The sequence below is a fragment of the Solanum lycopersicum genome, chromosome 2 (genome assembly GCF_036512215.1).
Source record: "Solanum lycopersicum chromosome 2, SLM_r2.1".
In the NCBI taxonomy this organism is placed as follows: Eukaryota; Viridiplantae; Streptophyta; class Magnoliopsida; order Solanales; family Solanaceae; genus Solanum; species Solanum lycopersicum.
This window is the reverse complement of record NC_090801.1, coordinates 23559718-23573041: the sequence shown is the minus strand read 5'-3', so window position 1 is coordinate 23573041 and position 13324 is coordinate 23559718. Positions and strand designations below refer to the sequence as shown.

The following is a 13324-nucleotide window of genomic DNA, read 5'->3' as shown; positions in this document are numbered from 1 at the left end:
AGTGTGTTATTTTGTTATTGAATTGATCTAAGAAGTAAAACAAATTGTTTGGTCTAGAGAGAGAACATATTCGATAATGTTTTGCAATTATTCAATGGGTAGAAATATGTGGGCTATTTGGGTACGATATTATGGACAGGTATGATGTGTTCTAGTAAGGTATCTAATGGACTTTCACGGTGTGGCAGTACTAGGGTTATGTGGAAACAGGTACGTCGATTGTCAAGTATGAATACTAATTACTAAAGGAGTTACAAGTTGTACGACATGGTCAGATAATAAGATTTAGTGTTGCATTCACATTTGAGAAACCAACTAGTTTATTACTACACGAACTTAGATTGAGCATTATTTTGAAGGAAAATTTTAGTGGTTGAGCATTATTTTAAAGAAAATCTTTAGTGGTGGATCTTTGGTACAAATATTAACACAACTTAAACTGTGCAATGTATCTTGAGAGTTTTGATGAGGACTGGTGGTTTTATCTTAAGCTTCAAAAGGTAGATTGATACTAGCATGACAGACTTATAGGGAAAGAAAATCCTGGTGGGTATACTTTGGGTGAAGTAAAATGAAGATTTTAGTAAGAAAGTGAATATTAAATTTGTTAGTCCCTTCATTTTGATTACTATATCTGAGTTTAAGGTGTCATGTCGAGGAAAAAAAATTTGACTTTGTGGTGATGAAAAGGGCTTACAAATACATGATGGTAATAGGAGTAAGTGATGGATGGTGACGGAGATGCAAATTATAGAATACAAATTATTGGTCAAATAAATTTTGTATGGTGATAAAAACTTGCGAGTGTCTAAGGTTGATATTTCTACTATTTAGTGGGTAATGTGGTTGTATGATAAATTTTAGGAGATTTAGGGCACACTCGAATATAATTTAAAGGAGCTGGAATCATAACTAAAATAAGATAAAACTTGTGGGATGTGTAGCCTTAAGAAAAATAAGTGAGAGCAGAATTATTTTCTCTGATTGTAAGAACTAAAAATGTATCTTCGAAGGGATCGAGAATTGGGTTCAAAATTGCGTGATTTCATCTATTTTGTTTTGGTTAAGATAATAGCATAACAGGTTAATCAGATTGGTTAAAAGCTATTGAATAGAACTTAAGAGAGGAGTGTACAGACGTTCAACTTGAGTGAGATGATAGGTTTTGTTGTACTGTTGAATTTAGAAATGAGTAGGGTTGGATTTTTAGTGAAGCATATGGTATGGTTGGTGGAGAGGCAATCAATGATAAGCTAAGATAAGGTGATTCGTAAAAATCTTCAAAGTATAAGCAAATGTAGATAATTAAGGGCATTGTGTAACACAATTGGACTTATAATTCAAATTATTTTTTTTGTTATAAGTCTGAATTTCTGGTGGTATATTTTGTCAAGGTATGAATTAGTAAAATGAGAAACGATTGATTGAATCGTTATTGAGCAGGTGAAAGAATTTATGCATGCTTTGGACCATAAAGTTGTTACTTTTGATTGTTAAAAGATCTAAAGAAGGGTTTACCCTCAGAGTTTTGATTTAGAGTGTGAAGTAAAATGTCATGGATTATTAGTAAAACATGAGATCGGTAAGAAAGCTAGATAAACAAGAGTTTGATATATTGAAGGAGCGAGATATTTAGAATTTGCACCATGAAAAGAATTTGAGAAGAGTGCAAGAATAAGACCTCTCGTATAAATCCATGGGGTGTAGTTGATGGTTGTTTTAATTTTTGCTTATGAGTTTAGATATAATTGTGAGATGTGAACTAGTTCGGTACAGACTTACTAGGAGTTTATCATCGACTTCTAAAAAAAATGAGTTTCGGTTTAGGTGACAAATAATGAGGTATGAAAATTTTAGTATTTTACAATGAGGTTAGATTGCTCAAGTTAGGATAGAAGACTTAAGAATGATGTAAAAGGTGAGATATAATTCTACATGGTTATTAAGAATAAAGTTGGGTTAATACTACTCTATTGATGGGACTTCATAGAATGTTAAGGTGTGTTACATGGACATTTGATGGTTAATAGAGGTTATGAGCTTATAGTATACAGAATAGTTTGAGTGACAAAGAATTTTCCAATGGTTTAAAATGGTATCTTAAGCATGGTATGTGAAAGTGGTGTAGAGTTGACTTTGGGTGTGATTTAATAGTTTTGTCTCAATGAAAAGGTACTATCACATTTGAAATTAGTGCTATAGGCCTTATTTGGGACTCGTATCTGTCAGGAAATGCTTAAATAGAAAGAGATAGCCATAGTTTAAACATGTATTTGATAAGCATACTTTGATACTAATGATGGTTTAGAGTAAGGTAGATGATCGATGTAGTTATACGTTTTGTTATTATTAAGAGTGTTGACTTCAATTAATGTGGAGTTTGATAAACCAAGTATGTGTGCAATTATATTAGAGACATTCTATGAGGGGAGGTGTAGATCTCTAGTTTTTGATACTATTGAGATGAGACAATGGGTATTAACATTTTGGAATAATCATTGAGATAACTATCCTTTCTTGCCTTGCCTTCCTTTGATCGTTCGAGGATGAACGATGGGTAAATTGGTATCTATTGTAACAACCCGTATAGTCGGTTTGGTCACTAGAAATTTTTATGTTAGAAAATACTTTCTGATAGATTTAAGTGGGTGTTTTGGACTATTCATAATTATAATTATGAAATTAGTGGAGTAGTTTTACTAATTTACTTAGTTAGTGGTTAAGAAAATAATAGTGAAATAAATAATGCGTCACTTTCACCACTCTTATAATTAGTTATATAATATTTAGGAGGAAATATTCTGTAGAAGGGAAATAAGGGTTTAGCCAAGAGAAACCATATCTGCAACAGTCAGGAAGCGATTGTTCCATCAGGTGATCCAATATAGAGTTGGATTTTGAATGTATTAGCATGATTGTGTTAATTATTTTTAGTATAATATTTGAATTGGAAAAGAGGGATATTCAATAAACGTTAGAAAAATTAGTGGAGTCGTATTGGATTGTACAGAAACTGCTTGTGAGTATTATTATTACTATTGTTATGTTCTTGATTGGAAGGAAAAGGTGTATATATATATATATATAAATTAGTACTATGTTGTTGTGAAGAGGGATCGGGCGTACATTTTAATATATGTCTTACTATAATGTTTGGTAAAATTGGCTTAAAGTTGGTGGATGAGTGGCAAGTGAAAGTTATATATAGAAAATTTAATTAGTTCATGGAGGATTAAATTGTTACCGTCATATGTTTACTATTTTAAAATAAATTTCGTATGTTATGTATTATCACGTTCTTTGCCATTCAAGTTGTTATATTGAATGCCAAATGCCTTTGTTTTGAATTGCATGTAACGATGGCCTAATGGTCTATTGAAGAATAACAAACAAATTAACAGTAGGAAGGTTTTAAATTCTTATGTAATTATTGATTATAAAATTGAGGCCAAATATATAACCAATAAGAGAGTAAGGTGGGGTAATAAACTTTGATATTTCTATGATAAAATTGGGAATTTTTGCATATGGGTGTTATAAATTATGTAATATGTTGTTTTGATTTTCCCTGGTAGAGGTTACTGGACATAGACGTAACTTTAAATTCCAATTCTTTCCATAGTTATCTTGTTATGAGCTAAGTTTTAAAATATTGAGTTAGGTAATTAAATATTAGGTGTATCGAGTTATTTAAATTCCACTAAAGTTATGCTAATGGAAGGAATTAAGACTTACCATTAGGCTTAAACTTTAAGAGATTGATTATAGAATTAGGTGAATTGATGGGTATAGGCTAGACACAGATAATCGGAGTGTTTATGGCCTTGTGAACTTACACCTTATATATATATATATATATATATATATATATATATATATATATATATATGTATGTATATATATTTGATAGATTGGAAGGGTTCAGAGGCAATAAGGAAAGGAAAGGCATTGGAGAAGTAGTTGCTTGACTTCGATTCTTCGGTTGAGGTAGGTTATGGTTTATGCTATTTGATAGTAAACTCTTAATAGTGATTGATATGCCTTGAATGATATTGTGAAGTTCTCTATGTACTTGACTGCGTGATTTGGTGTGTGGTTTGTGATTGGTCTGAAATTCTGAGACCGTAGAATTTGTATTCTCTAATCATATCTATCAAAGTGATGCCTTGAATAAAGAAGGCTTGATGAAAATAATATAACAATGAATTGAAAATGGTGATAATAAAGGATAAATTAATAGTATAATTGGATCGGAGTGTCACGTTCCAACACGGTATTCTTGGATAGGAGTGTCACGTTCCGACATGGTATTTTTGGATCAGAGTGTCACGTTCCGACACGGTATTCTTAGATCGGAGTGTCACGTTCCGACATGGTATTCTTGGATCGGAGTGTCACGTTCCGACACGATATTCTTAGATCGGAGTGTCACATTCCGACACGGTATTTTTGGATTGGAGTGTCACGTTCCGACACGATAATATTAAAGGAAAAATATGATGAATTAATGGAAGATATTCAATCTCAAAGAACTCAACTCTCAAAATGGTTTGGTTTGGAGGCATGAGTCCTCATGTGTGATCTTGATACCGTTGACTTAATACATGCTTACTTTATTGTTATTGACACTTGTTCATGTTGTTTGTTGTTTATCACATGTTAAGTGCTATAGTTGAGTTCATACTATTATTCTTTGTATATTAGTTACTAGTTTTGGTTGACCGATGATACTTACTCAATACATGTTGCCTCGTACTGAGTCCTACTTGTTTTCTTCTTTGTTTTCCTTTTATGAAATGCAGCGAGTGTACCTATGACTTCTGATTTCCCTCAGCTCTAGCCAGCCTCCCGCATATCAAGTTACAGGGTGAGCTATCCATTCAAGCTCGTGTTGGATTCTCTCGGTCACGACATGATGGCCTATACTTTCGGACACATACCATTTTATTCTTTATTTTAGTTTATTCGATATTCTTAGACTTAGTATTGGAGATTAGATGTCCTTGATGCGATGACTATCAGATTTTGGGATGATAAGTATTAAACTTTAGAAACTTATTTAAATTGGTTGCTTAGTATCTTTTGGAGCTTCCGCATTATTTATATTATTTATAGTTGAACTATTGATATATGTTGGGGTTTAGATGTGTTGGTTCTCCCACCTAAGGAGGTAAGTGTGGGTTCCATTCACGACCCATTTTGGATCGTGACATCATATCATACACAAATAAAGACTCATTCGAATTAATGTTTTTTTATTTGAATACAAGAGACGTATACAAATATTCGTGGGTTGGTTTTATTATTAGAAATAGTTGCTACAATTAATGAAAAATAGTGTTCCAATGGGACTTCTCATATTCAAAACCTATAGATCTGTGTTCTAATTAAATTGTAATTCTAGGAAATGACAACACTTTACTACATTTTTTCTTTATTTAAAACTAGAATGTTGGTATAGCCTTTATACATTTCTGGCCAAATTCTAACCATTGAAGTTGTCCCAAATTTTCAAAGACACCTTAACTTGCTACTGTCATATTACCACACTAAACAATATTGAGCAGATATTATTATATCATTTTTTGATCAGCCCAAATTTTAAGAAGCAAGTGAGTTGACACATTAATTATTACATAGAGTCAATTCCCAAATGGTCACCCAAGTTAAGGGAATTGCCTTAAAATGTCATTTATGTTTCATTTAGGACCAAAATATCACTCAACTATCACTATTTTCCTCCAAATATACTTGACAATTCAAAAGCATCACTATCTCCTAGTTGGCATGACATGTCATTAAAGTTTTTTTTAATAATAGACTAATTTAATTCATTAAACTCATTTAACTAAAATAATGATCATATTATTTTGAATTTTTTTTAAAATTAATTTATTAGGAATAAATTTTCATACTTAAAATCTTTTATCATAATTAAACTTTTTATTTTTTTTATGTTATGCAAAATGTGTTTTTAAAGCGTACTAGAATCTCATCAATTTTAAATAATTATTGTCACGACCCAAATCCGGGCCGCGACTGGTACCCACACTTACCCTCCAATGTGAGCGAACCAACCAATCTAAACCTTAACATTTCAATATAATATCAACAGAAAGTAATGCGGAAGACTTAAACTCATTAATAAAAACCAATTCAATAACTATTATTTCCCAAAATCTGGAAGTCATCACCACAAGAACATCAACTTTAAACTACTAATTCTAAGAGTTTCTAAGAAGCTAAAAATACATAAGAAGCTAGTCCATGCCGGAAGTTCAAGGCATCAAGACTTGAAGAAGAAGATCCAGTCCAAGCTAGAAGCATTAGCTCACCCTGAATTTCCAATGTAGTAAGACTGGCTTGAATTACTGTTGAGTTGAAGACGATGGCACGTTTGCTGCACTCCACAAATAAACAAGAAGAAAACATAAAAGTAGGGGTCAGTACAAAACACGGGTACTGAGTAGATATCATCGGCCAACTCAAAATAGAAATCAATATATACCAAGTAATATCATAAAATCAACTATGATACTCAACATGTAGCAACAACAAATACTATATCATTAACAATTACCGTCAAACTCACACATGAGGACTCAAGCCTCGATACCATACTCATTTGGGAATCATGTTCATTAGATTGAGTATATTAATATCTTTCAAGATTCATTATCTTTATTTCTCTTGTGTCGGTACGTGACACTCCGCTCCCTCAATATTCATTAATCCTCTTGTGTCGGTACGTGACACTCCGATCCCCTAAATCTATGTGTCGGTTCGTGACACCCGATCCCCTAAATCTATGTGTCGGTTCGTGACACCCGATCCCCTAAATCTACGTGTCGTTTCGTGACACCTGATCCCCTAATACTACGTGTCGGTTAATGACACCCGATCCCCTAATACTACGTGTCGGTTCGTGACACCCGATCCCCTAATACTACATGTCGGTTTGTGACACCCGATCCCCTAATTCTACGTGTCGGTTCGTGACACCCGATCCCCTAATTCTACGTGTCGGTTCGTGACACCCGATCCCCTAATACTACGTGTCGGTTCGTGACACCCGATCCCCTAATTCTACGTGTCGATTCGTGACACCCGATCCCCTAATCTCCTTCCATCAATTCATCAAGCCTTCTTTCTTACCAAGGCATCATCAATCTCATTACTTTAGTTCATCAAGCCTTCTCCCTTACCAAGGCATCATCACCAAAAAGAGATTAGGTTTTTATCAAGATTTGGGATTCAATAACTTCATCATGCTTAATATAATCACAATTATATAATCACGTTCATGCATGCATACAATTAAGCACACAGCAGGGTTTACAATACTACCAATACATATCATTCTCTATTAAGAGTTTACTATGAAAGCATGAAAACCATAACCTACCTCCACCGAAGAATTGAAATCAAGCAAGTTGATCCTCAAAGCTTGGTGCTTTCCTCTTCTCTCGATCGTTTCTCTCTCTCCCTTCTTGTTCTTTCTGTTTTCTTATTCAAACCCTCTTTCTTTTACCCTAATTAGTATATAATTAAGAATAAAAGATGGCAATAATACCCCACTAATTAACTTAAGGTTACCTCTTTTAACCCCCAAGAATTTGAGTTATTAATATAAACCCACGAAATATATAATTATAGCAGGAATAGTCCAAAACGCCCTTTAAAACTTAACTAGAAATCCGACTCCAACCGGGATTACGCAAGCTGTGACGGGCCATCGCGCCTGCGACGGTCCGTCCTGCTGTCCGTCGCATAGTTCAGAAACTTGATTATGGGTGAATGGCCTGTGACGGTCCGTCACACCTGTGACGGTCCGTCACACCTGTGACGGTCCGTCCTGCCACTCCGTTACGAAGTTCAGAGAGTCGATTTTCAGTACCCAATTTCAGATTTTCTAAGTGTTTTGAAACGAGACCCTGCGACGGTCCGTCGTGCCCATGACGGTCCGTCGTTGGGTCCGTCGCCTCAGCCTGTTTTTCCAGAATAAAATCTGCTGCTCAAAACGACTAAATAGGTCGTTACAATAGATACCAATTTACCCATCGTTCGTCCCCGAACGATCAAAAGAAGGAAAACAATGGCGAAAAGGAGTACCTGAATCTGTAAACAGATGTGGGTATTTTTCTCGCATATCCGCCTCCTTCTCCCAAGTGGCTTCTTCAACGGGTCGATTCTTCCATTGCACCTTGATGGATGCAATCTCTCTTGACCTCAACTTGCGAACTTCTCTATCTAAAATAGCAACAGGCTCCTCCTCATAAGACAAGTTCTCATCAAGCAAAACTGAATCCCAACGGATAATGTAGTTTCCATCCCCATGGTATCTTTTCAACATCGACACATGGAATACCGGATGTACTCCAGACAGCCCTGGAGGCAAGCCTAACTCATAAGCCACCTCTCCTACTCGCTTAAGTACTTCAAATGGTCCAATGTACCTTGGACTTAGTTTACCCCTTTTACCAAACCGCATCACCCCTTTCATTGGTGAAACTTTCAACAAGACTTGTTCACCGTCCATGAACTCTAAGTCTCTAACCTTTCGATCTGCATATTCTTTTTGTCTACTTTGCGCCGCTAGAAGCTTTTCTTGAATAGACTTTACTTTCTCTATCGAATCCCTCAAAAGGTCAGTACCCCAAGGCCTAACCTCAAATGCATCAAACCAACCAATGGGAGACCTACATCTCCTACCATACAATGCTTCAAATGGAGCCATATCAATGCTCGAGTGATAGCTATTATTGTATGAAAATTCCGCTAAGGGTAAGAAGCTATCCCAATGGCCACCAAATTCTATCACGCACGCACGAAGCATATCCTCCAACACTTGAATCGTTCGCTCAGACTGACCATCGGTCTGAGGATGGAACGCAGTACTAAGGTCCAACCTAGTACCCAATTCCGCATGCAATGTTTTCCAAAACTTAGAAGTAAACTGTGTACCTCTATCTGATATGATGGATAGTGGAACCTCATGCAATCGAACGATTTCTGAGATATAGATCTTGGCTAACTTCTCTGCATTGTAAGTCACCTTAACCGGAATAAAATGAGCAAACTTAGTTAACCTATTAACAATTACCCAAATAGAATCAAACTTTCCCAATGTCTTGGGAAGACCAACCACAAAGTCCATTGCAATTCTCTCCCACTTCCATTCAGGAATGGGCATTCTCTGAAGTGTTCCTCCGGGCCTTTGGTGTTCATACTTTACTTGTTGACAGTTTGGACACTTGGCAATAAAGTCAACAACATCACGCTTCATTCTACTCCTCCAAAAGTGTTGCTTTAGGTCACGATACATCTTGGTTGCACCCGGATGTATAGAATACCTTGAACTATGAGCCTCTGTCAGAATAGTGTCGATCAAATCATCGACGCGGGGTACACATACCCTTCCCTTGATCCTCAAAACACCTTCCTCATCAATTTGTGCTTCCTTAGCCTCTCCTCGCAATACTTTATCTTGAATTCTGCGCAGTTTCTCATCATCAAACTGTTTTCCCTTAATCTTGTCAAGAAAGGAAGATCTTGCCTCTACACAAGCCAACAATCCTCCCTTCTCATTTACTTCTAATCTCATCAAGTCGTTAGCTAGAGTCTGAACCTCTCTAGCTAATGGGCGTCTAGAGGCGTGCAAGTGAGCTAGACTTCCCATGCTTCCCGCCTTTCTACTTAAAGCATCCGCTACAACATTCGCCTTTCCCGGATGATACAAGATAGTGATATCGTAGTCCTTTAGTAGCTCCATCCATCTCCTCTATCTCAAGTTCAAATCTTTCTGAGTAAAGACATACTGTAGGCTACGATGATCCGTGTAGACCTCACACTTAACCCCATATAAATAGTGTCTCCATTGTTTTAATGCAAACACTACCGCAGCCAATTCCAAATCATGAGTTGGATAGTTACGTTCATGCACCTTTAATTGCCTTGAAGCATAAGCAATCACACTCTTCTCTTGCATTAGTACTGCGCCCAAACCAGAATAGGATGCATCACAATAAACAATGAAGTTCTTACCCTCTACTGGCAAGGTAAGGATAGGTGCGGTAGTCAACAAAGTCTTGAGCTTCTGAAAGCTTTCCTCACATTCGTCCGACCATACAAATGGAACATTCTGCTTAGTCAAGTTCGTCAATTGGGAAGCAATAGAAGAGAATCCCTTGACAAATCGATGGTAGTAGCTAGCTAACCCAACAAAGCTCCTTATTTCTGATACATTAGTAGGTCTTACCCAATTCTTCACTGTCTCAATCTTAGAAGGATCCACCATCATTCCATCCTTAGAAACCACGTGTCCCAAGAAGGACACTGCATCTAGCCAAAACTCACTTAGAGAACTTGGCATAAAGCTTTTTCTCCCTCAACATTTCCAACACCATTCTCAAATGCTCTTCATGTTCCTTCTTGCTCTTTGAGTATACCAATATATCATCAATAAATACGATCACGAAGAGGTCCAAATATGGCTTAAAAATCCCATTCATCAAGCTCATGAATGCAGCAGGGGCATTCGTAAGACCAAAAGACATCACTACAAATTCGTAATGCCCATACCTCGTTCGAAAAGCAGTCTTTGGCACATCCGTTGCCCGTATTTTCAATTGATGATAACCGGATCTCAAGTCAATCTTAGAGAAGACACAAGCACCTTGTAACTGATCGAACAAGTCATCAATGCGGGGAAGAGGATATTTGTTCTTTATGGTTACCTTGTTTAGTTGTCTGTAGTCTATACACATTCGAAAACTCCCATCCTTCTTCTTTACAAACAAAACCGAAGCACCCCAAAGAGATGCACTTGGTCTAATAAAGCCTTTGTTTAACAACTCTTGAAGTTGGGCTTTTAACTCTCTTAACTCCGCGGGAGCCATTCTATAAGGGGGTATCGAAATGGGGTGAGTACCCGGTTTAAGATCGATACAGAAGCCAATATCCCTATCTGGTGGCATACCAGGAAGGTCTGCAGGGAACACATCCAAAAACTCGCGGACTACCGAAACCGACTCAATCGAAGGTACTTGGGTAGTGTCATCCTTGAGATGTGCCAAGAAAGCTAAACACCCTTTACTAACCATTTTCTTAGCACGAAGAAAGGAGATGATACGCACCGGATTGGAAGTGTAGTCACCCTTCCACACTAACGGATCTTTCCCAGGCTTGGCTAACGTCACCGTTTTAGCATTACAATCCAAGATCGCAAATTGCGGAGAAAGCCAAGTCATACCCAGAATTACATCAAAATCATCCATTTCTAAGATAACCAAATCTACATAAGTTTTGCTCCCCACAAAGTTCACCAAACAAGACCTATATACCTTTTCAACTACCACAGACTCACCCACCGGAGTAGAAACACGAATAGGCATATCGAGAAATTCACAATGTAAATTTAGACCATTAGCAAATGAGGAAGATACATAAGAAAACGTGGATCCAGGATCAAACAATACAGAAGCCATGCAATCACAAACCAGAAGATTACCTGTGATGACAGCATCAGATGCCTCCGCTTCAGACCGCCCAGGGAAAGCGTAACAATGGGCCCTATCGTTTGTCTGTCCATTGCCCCTACCATGTTGTGATGTAGTGGCTCCAGTTTGCCCATCACCTCGACCATTTTGGTGACCACCATTACCTCGACCACCACGTCCTCCAGAATAACGGCCTCTACCATGACCACCTCTACCTCTACCTATTGGGGGTCTGTAACTCTGTTTTGGACAATTTCTCCTAATATGTCCAGTCTCCCCACATCCGTAACACTCTCTGGAGTCAAGCATAGGTCTCTCGGAGAAGTGTTGACTGGTCTGAGGTGGTCCCCCAACTACAGTCTGTAGTGAAGACTGAATTGGTCGGACTGAGTAACTTCCCGAACCCTGTCCTCTAGTGTAAGCACCATTAAACTCACCTCCCTTTCGAAACCTTTTTGATGTCGATGTCGTAGTGAAGTCGTCTGGATTTACTCCTTCCACTTCTATCACAAAGTCTACCACCTCTTGGAAGGATTTTGCCGTTGCCGCTATCTGTAAGGCCGAAATCCGCAATTCTGACCTCAACCCCTTCACAAACCGGCGAATTCGCTCTTGTGGACTGAAACACAGTTGGGTGGCATACTGGGATAATGCACGAAACTTAGCCTCATATGCATTGACCGACATCCTACCTTGCTCTAGGCTCAAGAACTCATCCCTTTTCCTATCCCTCAAAGTTCGGGGGATATACTTCTCCATAAATAAGCTAGAGAATGAGGCCCAAGTCATAGGTGGTGCCTCTATTGGTTGACACTCAATATGTGACCGCCACCACATTTTGGCGTTCCCTTGAAACTGATAAGTCACAAACTCCACACCAAACCGTTCTACTATACTCATCTTGTGTAGTAGCTCGTGACAGTCAACCAGAAAATCATAAGCATCCTCAGATTCAGTACCCTTGAAGACCGGAGGTTTCAATTTCAAGAACTTACTGAAAAGTTCATGCTGATCGTTTGTCATTATAGGCCCGGTAGTCAGACGTGGAAATGTGCCTATGTCCAATGAGGCCTCCATACGAGAAGCCATAGTGGCTGCATGTTGTACTTCTGAAACCGGAGGTGTTGGTGCAGAAAACACTGGAGGTGCCTGACCTTGATCAGACAACCCACTAAGATAAGCGAGAACCTGATTGATCATCTCTGGGGTGGGTTGGGGTGGCAATTCCTCATTTTGCACTTGTTCATTCACCCCATCCTCCCCCTCTCTTATCGCTTCCTCAGTCGGTGGAGGAGTCACTGCCCTAGTATCAGATGGGCTAGGCGCTCGTCTTCTTCCCTTAGAGGACGTCCTCCCACGACCTCTACCACGGCCCCTTGCCGCTATTCTTCCTCAAGCCACAGCCCCAGTGGCTGGCTCAGTTGTTTCTTGTCTGGCCGGTGTTGGTGTTGGCGTAGTCGTTGCTCTAGTTCTAACCATCTGCGAAAGAGAGTGAAGATGGTCAGATACCAATTCGTATCGCCTAGATACCAATTGGACTCAAGTAGTAGCACGAAAGAAAGAATGAAAGAGTGAAATTTTCCTAAAGTCTTATAGCCTCTCAAGGAAAAGTAAAGGCGTCCCCCTACCGTTCCTTAAGACTCTACTAGACCTGTTCTTGTGTGATGAGACCAACGAACCTAATGCTCTGATACCAAGTTTGTCACGATCCAAATCCGAGCCGCGACTGGCACCCACACTTACCCTCCTATGTGAGCGAACCAACCAATCTAAACCTTAACATTTCAATATAATATCAACAGAAAGTAATGCGGAAGACTTAAACT

General features: G+C 38.1%; 1 pseudogene; it reads right to left on the bottom strand.

Annotated features, from left to right (window-relative positions):
• Window positions 1-8857: 8857 nt before the first annotated feature.
• On the bottom strand, window positions 8858-12793 carry LOC138342275 (uncharacterized; annotated as a pseudogene).
• Between the last annotated feature and the right edge of the window lie 531 nt (window positions 12794-13324).